At 34.3% G+C, this 10,393-nt stretch overlaps 1 non-coding gene across 1 annotated transcript; it reads right to left on the bottom strand.

The window, feature by feature from the left end:
• Positions 1-3,386: 3,386 nt before the first annotated feature.
• On the bottom strand, positions 3,387-3,458 carry TRNAH-GUG (transfer RNA histidin (anticodon GUG)). Its single transcript has one exon. It is a non-coding gene; the product is annotated as a tRNA-His (tRNA).
• Between the last annotated feature and the right edge of the window lie 6,935 nt (positions 3,459-10,393).

A 10,393-nucleotide genomic window follows, 5' to 3' on the forward strand; every position in this document is an offset into this window, starting at 1 on the left:
ACCTACATAGTTAAATATCGCCTTGCATCAGACACGTCTTCTTGAAGTGGATCACGTCAATCTAAGCGACACAATTGGCTGAAATCTAACAAGCCTCTGGTTATCATAGGGTGCGTTGGCCTACCAAGTCGCCAACCTTAACTAGATACTAAAACCAAAATGAAGAATCGGCCCTCGTTCTAATATATCTTTTGAAATCAGTTCTTACTGACTTACTTCGCTGATTGAACATATCAATTGTAATCCATGCCTCTCTTAGACGACTTCTAATGCCTGCTCTATTGCTATCTTCCGTCTGTCAATTACCAATACCAAATGCAATGCTATCTCTATAGACAGCTTTTCTTGATTAGTTTTATAATAGTTTAGCTGCCAATTGAATGCTCTGCCAATTGGATGCTATGTGGCCGTCATTTGATTGCCATGAAAAACTTATGACAATAAGGTTGAACTCTGTACTTAAAATGAAGTATTCGTATCAATTTTGACATAATTTCCTTTACCTTGTTCATCCTTTCCTTCAAAATTCCATCCTTAATCCTCAAATCTCCACCAGAATCTTCTAGATTGAGATGCTAATCTTTATAATAAAAGCAGGATGTATTCAACTTCAAATTACCCGTAACGATTCATTATCTAGTATTTCAAGCTAATTTTTGTTCGTGGCGAATGTTCTAGTGTTATCAAAAAGATGAACACAAAGTTGCGATAACCAATCTCAATTCCTCTACACTTTTTAATTCTGTCACTCGGAGTGACAAAAAGCAAATATTTAGGATTATCTTTATTGCATAAATATTTTTTAATTGCATCGCAAATTAATTAGTAATGATTTTTAATCACCTTTTACTTTCTTATCATGCCGTGTGTTGTATTTTATGGCTTGACTTGGAGTGTTGACATCAACCGAGGCATAAAGTCATTATCGCTAAAATGATGATTTTTTTGAGAGCGGTGATAGCTTTTGACTTTATTTCTTTGTTTTGTTGTTGTGTCTTTTAATTCAAAAACCAGTAATTTATAGCCAATTTTACTTCTTTAATAAGGCACTTCAAGCTTGTGACGGGAAAGAAAGTGAAATTATTTAATTTAATCAAAAAATTGATTGTTTGGGCGATTTTTGAGGTTGACAAAGAGTTCATCGTGCTCACTTATGTTGATAATGTGCTGAATATAAAATGTGATAAGCTACGGGTAAATTTAAATTTCACGTGAATTCCAAAGGCATCTTGGGTTGTTTGTTTATATTTAATGCAAAAAATGATTCAAATTTAATGAGTAATATTTGTGTACTTTTTGAAGATTGTCGACGACTTGAACAGGTTTTGTGTATAGAATTTCAACAGATTGACAATGGTTGGATGAAGATTATGCTGGAAATAAGCAGATTTACTTGAGTTTGAATGATGATTTTTGGGAAATTCCAGAATAAAAGACTATTCAAAGTCTAACTTTTGGCAGATGGCAACTTGAAGGAGCTACCGGTAGAAAGAAGAAGACAGCCTTCGCCGGAAGCCGACTTTTTTATCTACTTCCCAACTCCATTGCCGACTAATGTTACAATCCGTTTAAGTATGTCACTGTATAATATCTCAATTTTTATGGAAGCGACTTCACAAATGATGCAATCATTTTGCTACATAAATGATGCAATCATCCCAATATGAGTCTTTTGAATTGAAATTTAATTTAATTTTGGGACATTTTTATAGTTTTGCATGCATGAATCATATTCGGCAATGTTCTGTAGTTGACTTGAATGCAGCAAATAAATAAGGACTGATTTCATGATGACAATCCTTCAAAAAACGAAATGGAATATGAAACACTAGCAAAATTCCTGTTAATTGTGAATAAAACCAAGAAATTGACATTTCCTCCAAAGTGCCACAGTTGATTTCTCATTAATCTGTAATTGGGTATTAATGACACTATTAAATATTCACATTCTCAACCAATTGCTTGATAAACATCAATTATTCTTATTACTTGATCAACTTACCTGATTATTATCCACTTCAAACCTGTAATTTCCAGCAAATTATTAAGAAATTCGGCTGAGTAGCCTCCAACGAATCTTATCGTAGAGTGTATTTACCTTATTCCGCTTATCAATTGAAAGTATTTTTAAAATACATCGTTATGAAAGACAATGAAAGAAGAAAGAAATAATCAGTTGGAATTTGCTGAAAGGGGTTATTAGATGATCATGTGCTGTGCGGTTATGAAGGATCAGGTTTGAGGTTATGTAAGATTGTATGACATTTTTGAAAATGAGCACCAAGGAGTTTAGGATAGAATGAAGAAGTCAATTTGAGGTCAAGTGACTTCATGGGCGTATCCCTAAAACTTTTGGTAGCACTTCTGCATGACTCCTTATAGAACTCAAGTCTCCTTCGTGCTAAGGCTTTCCTGAGATGAAAACTTGGAATGACAAGCTAATACAGAATGTCAAACTTCTTGTGGCATTGCATACATTGGTAGTAAGCCACGATCGAAACTGCACACTACTTGCTTTCAATACTAGATTTAATACTTGCTTAGCAACCATGTGATTCAACACTAGTGTGTCGAGTACGCAGTCTGAACAACACTGAACTAGATTGAGCTGCATATGTTGATAAATGTCATTTGTCCAAAATCCTTACTACCCAGTTCTGTCTAGTAAATCAACTCGAATTTCATCAAAGGAACTAAGGAACTCTCCACCGCAAATCACATTGTCCAAGTAAATCCAATCATTTTCCGTTTATTTCTAGAAGTTCTCATTGTTTCTGAATTTTTTGACCTCAAGTTCAGTGAAAAATAACAAAAAAAAATCTTTATTCCAAAAGTGTCTGTACAAAAATAATTCGGGGGGCTTGTTATTAATATTTACTAACGTAAGAGTACGGAGAGAGAATAAAACAAAAACAGAACCGGTTATTTCTGTCGTTTGATAGGCAAAAATATTCTTTTTTTGCACTTATTTATAAACATATATGAAGCAACTACGCAAAACGTCCACAGAAATCGCAGATTCTTTTTCTGTCGCTGTATAATTTCGGCTTTTTTTGTTATTTTGTCTTACTCGAATACAAATGAGCTTTACATGTTTATCTCTTTTTAGAGTGTGCGGTATACGATATTTATGCTATGACACATGTGTATATATTAATGTGATAAATATAATTAAGCTATTATATAATTGATTCACATTCATACATTTCTGTTTAGTTATGACTTTCACGAATATTTTAAAGGTCAGATGTAGTGGCTTGATGAATGTCATGTAATTGTTGTATAAGTCATCATAAATTTATTTCATGTTACACACTCAAAATTAATGAAAATTATCAAAAAAGGAACAAAAAATTCAAAAAGGAACAAAAAAGAGCAAAAAAAGTTGCCGTGACCAGGATTCGAACCTGGGTTACTACGGCCACAACGTAGGGTCCTAACCACTAGACGATCACGGCTGTTGAGGCATGGAGCACTGCATTGACAAAAAGCAATACTTAAAGCATTGAATGCTTTAATATCCAATGTTCAATGTTTTCATCTTGCTGAATATTTGAATGTTTTCAACGAGCAAAACATTTCGTCAAATCTTCAATGCTGCATTAAATTCAGAAACATTCAACATCAACATTGAAAAACATTCAAGGGGATATTTCAAGTTGACTGATTTTTGAATGACTTGCAAGGATTTTTTATGGTGAATTGGAAAGGAATGCGAATATTTCACCACATCCGCATGATGTCGTGCAACAGCCAATTCTATTCATAACGGAACAAAAGACTCACAGCATAAAAACAGAATGAGAAGAAAAATTAAAATAGCCACAAAAGTGTCCGTACAACGTTAGCATGTTAGTTAAGTGTTAAAATACCATGTTATTTAAGGCACACACAGTAGTAGCTAACTGATTATGGCTTTTAAAACTTCTCTATTTCTTTTCTCTTCGTCAACATCACGCTATTAGGCTTATCAGTAGTCACAAATCGGCATGTTTTTAGTGTTGTGAATAAATTAAAATAATTCAAGTTTTATGTTATGTTCTTAGCTGTCTATCTTTCACCTATAAACATTATTATTAATTGTAACTATTTTTATGTGTGCAGTTTTTATTAATAAGAAATCTGTTGTGGTTTAGGTTATTTGATTTGTCGTTGAGTCTGTTTTTGAGATTGTTAAACATTTGGAGATTGGTTCTTGACATTGAGACAGCGTTTGGTATGGGTGGCTGACTAATGCAACCAGAGATAGAGCCGATCAGACGCCAACTTGAGAGAACAGTTGGGTACGGCCAGTGAAGAATTAAGTAATGGTTGACATGGTTGACATGGATGAGCCATCAACATGGTGACTAAGCCAGCAACAGAGTCAAAGCTGCACATGGGAACATGCTTGAGTAAGTGGAGAGTAGCACTAACAAGTCACTTTAGTGACATTCAAGAGACAGTGAACGTCTTGACTTATAAGCTGTATTTTAGAATGCTGTTTGTTACTTTATATTCTTAGAATTGATACCTTGATACTGTCTCGTCTTTTCTGATGTCTTTATGTTTCAAACTTAAGGATTTTCTTCTTTTTATCATCCGGGAATCCTAACCACTTAGAACTTTATTCTCTCATAGCTTCATCTCTGGTTCCCAAATGACAGAATGTAACGAATTGCATCTTTCCGTATAAAAATGGTTATGAACTGTCCGACACGGTAGCATCAAAGCATAAATTTTAAGTTTTACTTTTAATACATACATCAGCAGTGCCCTAGCGAGCACGGTGTGTTGTTCGGTGTTTATTAGTATTTCGGTACTTACTTCCTGTCATCAATGGTAAGTAATACCTCAAGAAATTCTCAACATCCAACCCCTCCATTATCCACATCCAGATCAGTATCAACTTACCAACTTATCCACTCTCTTAACGAAGTAAGAAGGAAAATAGCAAGCAATACGAGCAAATAAAAAAAAATTAAACAATTTTCATGGTGCACTAACGATAATTTGTCTTGCATGAGACATTTACAATGCACATGTTATAATGTAAGCTGAAAAGTAAGCAAGCAAGAAAAAAACTTGACACATAAAAATCCAATTCATTTAATTCCAAACATGAAATGTTTACCACCTCAAAAGGAATAACAGAATATGTGAAAAGAAGGAGAGGAAAACGTGAAAGGAAGAACTTTTTTTTTGTTGTTGCTATATGCTTGTTGTTGCTTAACACAATATGAAAGGGAAATAAACATGTAAAATGTTGTTGAAACTTTTACTGATGCTCTCAACTTTCTGCAATAAATATTTATAAAAAAAAAAACGGGAAGCACAAGCTCTGTTATTCAGCTCTACCCGAAAAAAACGGCAATTTTTTTTGCGTGCACCGACATTACGGCGACTTGTGATGATGTTTTGTTATGCGGCAACAATGGGTGTAAAGTGCAATTTAATAAATTTGCATAATTCCACTACAATCGTCTCTCGACTCTTATGATGGCTGAATATATATTTTTATTTTTGCAACTGCCGCCTTTTATCGATGTAAACAATATTTTTTTTTGCTGTTATTCCATAGCTTGTATATTGGATTGCGATCATAGGCGAAAGAAGAGAGGAATGTAAAGTGGTGGACGATTTATGACTATTAACAATGGTTATTTTTTTTTTGCATGTACTATTATACTAATTGCTGATTGTTGATTTAATTTACATTTACATTTGAAAATATGGGGTGAAATTCTTTTTTGCGGGTATTCTTTGGGTTTTTAAATGTTTTTAGCTGAATTTCTGAGGGTTGTATTGTGGATGTGGATGTCAGTTTGATTTGTATTTGATGGAATATGCTGGATATAGGTATAAATTAGAATTGAAATTCAATGGGAAATTATTGAGGTTCTATATGGAGTTGAGTCGGCTCTAGTTGATGATTAGTTCTTATTGGTCCACTGTGAATCGTACATCGTTATTGTGAATCATAGAACATTATTGTGAATCATAGGACGTTACTGTAAATCATAGAGCGAGTTGATTCAAATTGACTCCTTTCCATACAAAGTCCAAGATTGCTTCGAGCTCTGGTGAGCACAGAAGAGATCCGGTGAGCCACCAAATGACCACCATGGAAAGCATGCCTCTTATGGACTTACTTTCTTAACTTTTAGTATAGACGTCCAATCAGGGACGAATCAAAGAATTTTTAGGAGGGTGGTGGGGTCGGAAAGTAGTTTATTGCAAACATGCATATATTTAGGGGTGTAAGTCTCCAAAACCCCTAAAAAATTGAATAATTAAAGGGGAGGTAGAATTTGACCCAAACCTCGAGTTAATGATCCCAGTTTAAAATCCCGAAGTAAGACTTGGTCTTATAGAACTGTAATTTACACAGACTATACAGAACATAAAGAATCACCACACCAAATAACCAATACAATCACTGTCCACATTCTTATAAAATGCGTCAATAACCAACAAAACCCATTAACATCCACAAACTACTTTCCGTTCCATCCCACTCATGAATTTTTCTTGTTTCTGTATTTAATCGCATCAATTTGACTGTCGGTTACTTTACATTAACTATTTATTAATTTGCGTGTGACATTAAAACCCCTTTTTGTGTAGCAGCAACACTGCTCGAAGAAAAAAGTGTTTTAATCTAATTTTTCGCCAATTATGGTGGGGTGACAATTCCAACTCGTTCTATTTTATGTGGATGTTTATACAATAACCCTTCCTTTTTATTCATAAAACGATATGCTACTTCATCTTTAAATACTTTTTTGTTCATCCAACACGAGCAGAAAGTGACAAAGAAAATGAGACAAGAAAGAATTTTTTCCGTATTTACCCTTTTGGTATTATCTTAACCGGCATGTCAGCATCACATTACATTATTTCTCTTGATGAGATTCTCGGTTTTAATTTCGGTTTTTTTGGATGCTGTTTACTTTTTGATGTAATTTATATTATTTCTTTATAGTTTGAGGAGGTTTTAAATGGATGAATTTTGGATACCTTGGGAACTAGGAGTGCATCCAAAGGGTAGAAATTTGGAGTTATCAATCTTCGTCATTTTGGATCTGCATCTTCAATTTTCTAGGGTTTTTCGTGGAACAATTCCAAATCTCTTCTAAATGCTGGATACGTTCTTGCTGGTAAGGTTGCTCATAACATAGAAATAAGGAGCTCTGTGTCGGGTAAAGGGTTCCAAAAAGGGAATACATGATTTCAATGGATATAAAATTCCATATGAAAATTTCCTGGGAATATTCCCGAATACGAGAATGGGAATTCAGGAAACTCTAGTCATATCGAGTTTTGTATGGAATCCTGTTGAATAGAGCTAGTGATAAAGTCTGATTCAAGCGCCATTCAAAAGAAACCGTGAACTGCAACTGATTTGTAAGGTCAGCAAAGTAAGTTTGCAAAAGAAATTAAGACAGGCTTGGCTAGTGTATTTTAGCAAGGAGGAGGGGAGAGTAGGGGGTTCAGATGACAACTCCCCTCATTCCTAATCGCTACCTCAGCCACTATTAATCCTTGAGTACTCTCTGATAATCTAATTTAAATTATTTTAAGCAGCATCCAGAGGTCGTCCACCTTGAAGTGAATTTTTAAACATTAAAGTAAAGAAGAAACCTCTCTTTAAAATACTTTTTTGGGTTTCTTTGATCATCAAAGGACGGGGGAGGGATTCTTATTTGAGGAAATTCCCCACCTACACCGAAGACTGCGATGAAATCAAATATCCGTAGGAAAAATGGATTCTTATTCTGAATTTTTCAAGACTTCTTATTATATCCATGATAAATTTAGGATTCGTACATCCCAAAAAATTTTAAGACACATGAAGAGTATCTTAAAGACTTAAATTTAAATTAACTGTAATTATAATTTATATGCTCGGTAAATACAAAAATTGTGTGTATTTCAAGTCTTAATTAAATTGAAGTTGGATTAGTATCGGCCGCCTATTCTATTCTGCATATCATCTAGGGGTGCACGATGTGTTTGTTTTATTTACTACCATTCTTGATGCTCCTTCTTAAGATATAAATAGAAGTGAAAAGATAAATTAGATTAAAAGGAATAATAAAAATGAGAAGAAGTGAGCATCACTTAATTGCCATGTCGCTAAAAGAGAAAAAAAGGCAAAAAAAGGAAGAAAATAATTACCAAGTTCGTCCCTTCTAAGTTATGTATGGAAATATAAGACGAAAGAGATCGCGATTTTCCTTTTCTTTATTCATCCACATTTAGTATGAAGAAATTAAAATTATTCGAATGATTAAGGAACAAGTAAGAAATGCAATTGTTGGGGAACATAGAGCGCATTTGAGATAGTTGCTGATACTTGGATTCCACTAGACTTTAGAGTTGATGTAAATATAGATGAGCATCTTAGTGTGAATTTGTTAGGGGCCCGTTTACTGATTACGTTCAGAGGAGAGGGAGATAGACGTATATATTCCATTCGAGGGGGTTGGGATTTATTCACTTATTACGTTCAGGATGATGGGATAGAAGCTCAATTATTACGTCCAGTGATATATAAGGTAGACTCTCACTTATTACGTTCAGGGGGAAGAAAGATAGACATTCAAGTACTACGTTCAGGGGCACAGACTTTCATGGGGAGGGGGCGATCACTTATTACGTACAGAAGGAGGGAAGGGATGGGAGGGGATAGACGCTCATTTACCACTACGCTCAAGAAAGAGTGGGTTAGACGCTTTCTAATTACGTTCTGAGTGATAGATAGACATTCACTTACTACCTTCAGAGAGGAGGGGATAGACGTACACTTCTTACCTTCAAGGAAGGAGGAGGGGTGGCATTCAATGTTCAATGGTCTTTAAGGTTTGAATCCTCTATAAATTGACCATTTCAAAGCTAAATCCTTACCCGATCGGCACAAATTGAAATGTTGCCACCACGGCGACGACTCGGTCGTATACTTAAAGCCAAGTGGCTGCCACTTGGCGAAAACAACGGAAATTGCCAAGTGGCAGCCACTTGGCTTTAAGTATACGACCGAGTCGTCGCCGTGGTGGTAACATTTCAATATTTGCCGATCCATAGAGTAACATCAGATATCCAAAATTAAAGCACTAATCAACAGACAAACTTCAAAATTCCACCAGACCTCTACAGTATATCCTGAAATATTCGCTAAAAACTTTTCCTCTTCATTAAATAGATAAGAGAAGAAAAAAATAAGGAAAAAGAGCGAACCGAAAAGGAAAAGAAGGTTAATTAACATAGAAAATTATCGTCATCATCATCATCATCATCTGTTAGGAATAAAAAACGAATTAAAGGTATGCGATTGCCTCTTATTGATTCCTCACTCCAATCTTTCAACGTTAAGTAAGAAGAGGAATTTAATTACCCAAAAGCATTGTTGATAAAATGACGAAAAATCATAAGGAATATTAATTGAAAAATTGAAGGCAAAAACATGCAAAGTCATGGAAACTTTTGAACTTTTTGGTTCCTTTAAAAACATATTTTTTTGATTAATTATGCCTCTACATTACAGCTTTAATTAGACTCTAGATCTTAATTATTGAAAAAATGTTTATAACAACTTTATTTATAGCCTCTTGTTTCCAATTTCAGTACACTTAAAACTTTATTTACTGTATACAAAAAAGTTTTGTAAATATTTTCATTTATTTCCATGGATATAGTTCAGTTACGTGTTGGTTTTGATACGTGCAACTATTTTATAGGTAGTAAATATTTACACCAATTGGGAAAAAAGTTTAAATATCAAAAATTAAATTGCTGAAAGTTTTATGCATGATAAATAATCTACAAAATAACATGGATTAATCGTTTATGCTGATTATGTGACATTTGAAGTTAATTAGAAAATTTAGAAAATTAGGTTTTTAATATTAGAGAAATGTTATGGGTTTAGTAACCTTGGGTAAGGAATGAAAATTCTAATAAGAGTCGATTAGTAAGTTGATAGCTTCAAAGTAGCTTTAGGGGTCTATTAGGAAATCTAAGAGGTCGTGGATTACAATTGATGATTATGGTTATAGTGAAAAGTTTGACTTATTGACCAAATTTTATTACTGGAAGGAGTTTAAAAAGGGCAACCAAATTTTAAGGATCTAAGGAAATGCCATGACACTGGTTTAAACTGTATCAAAATTTCCGGCAAGGAGGCCTCTCAAAAAGCAAACTTAATAAGTGAGCAACTCAATTATAATCCTACTCGGATACATACCCAATGTCGATTATTTGTTGGATGCTCATACCTTACTGACCAGTCGGAGATTGAATTCCTATACAGCCTATGTTGGGTAATCAATTCAAGTTGCGGTAGTGATCAATTGTGATCTATGTTCTCCTCAGATGGCGCCTAAAGTTGGTTCTTTTGCGAGTTATTGCCTGT

Source organism: Chironomus tepperi, unplaced genomic scaffold (genome assembly GCF_022539635.2).
Source record: "Chironomus tepperi strain 1889 unplaced genomic scaffold, CSIRO-AGI_Ctep_v1 contig_456, whole genome shotgun sequence".
Taxonomy (NCBI): domain Eukaryota; kingdom Metazoa; phylum Arthropoda; class Insecta; order Diptera; family Chironomidae; genus Chironomus; species Chironomus tepperi.